Consider the following 1,327-nt stretch of genomic DNA (forward strand, 5'->3'; position numbering starts at 1 on the left):
TTTCACTTGTGCACCTAACCAAACGACTTATAAACCTCCAACCAACACATAAAACCTTTTATATACTCCTAATAATAGCTTCTGGTGGTTTGGGCCTCAAAGTGCACAACAATGACATGGTCAAAACTCACTCTAAACCTCAGGGTACTAAACTGATTTTCTGCAGAAACTAAGACTCTCCTTTCTCCAAGGTTTCTACTTGACAAACTCAACCACCAACAACCCAAATACCCAAATCATGACTTAACTATGGTGATCCACTGAACTAACTCCCTTACACTCAAAATAATCTTAGTGAAGATCATCCTTACCTAAGGTGCAACATAGCAAAACAAAGGAAATCACATTACACAATTTACAAGTCATCGAGTTTTTGAAAATAACAAGTTATGTATTTTTATAAAATATATATACGAATTATTACCACATATCAAGGAACACTAATCAAGATTAATACCTTATCCCTACTGAAATTAAAGCTTACTAACAAAATCTTTCCAAATGATCAAAATCTTCCAACATTCCAAGAGAAATCTACATGCATGCATGACTTCGGGTTTTACAAACCAAAACAACATATTTTCTAAATATATTCTACCATGAAATCGACATGCAAGCCTAACATAAGCTATATCTAGATGACCACTTAGCATGCAAAGGGTTTCATCAAGTTTTCAATACAAAATTCATGCCATTACCACAAAACATACAAGAATTGAACAAGACAACAAGACACCACTAAGAACCATTCATTCGGCTCCCTTATGGTCATGGCCGAATGAAATGGAAGGGAAATGGCCATTAAAAACAAGAGCTTCACTCTCTTAACTTGACATTTCACCATTCCTTATAGTTCCCTCAATAATACAACCTTAAATCCATGAGAATCAAGATTGTATTTTGAGTTCTAATTAAACTAAGACATGCAAGATTAAAACTCAAACTTTTCACTCTAAACTTTTTGAAATATATATGAACAACATGTAGGGAGTAAGATTACTTGAATATAAGATGAATGTTTGAGTGAAAGAATGAAGAAAAGAAGGGGATGGGGGGCCTCGGCTATGGAGATTGCCGAGAGGGAGGAGGAGCCGAGAGGAGAGGGAGAGAGAGTGAGGTGAGGGTGGAGTGTGGAGTGGGGTGAATGATCATAACACTTTGCATTTTGGTTTTTATTATTTTGATTGATTAAAATAAGTGAGTGGAAATGAGGATTATCAAGAATAACCTTCCAACATACTTAGGTCATTTTCTATGCAAGGACAAAGAAGTAATTTGGCTAGTAAAATAAGAGTTAGTGGGGTTGGAATTGTCTTTTTAGCCCTTT

The sequence above is a fragment of the Apium graveolens genome, chromosome 10 (assembly GCF_009905375.1).
Source record: "Apium graveolens cultivar Ventura chromosome 10, ASM990537v1, whole genome shotgun sequence".
NCBI lineage: Eukaryota > Viridiplantae > Streptophyta > Magnoliopsida > Apiales > Apiaceae > Apium > Apium graveolens.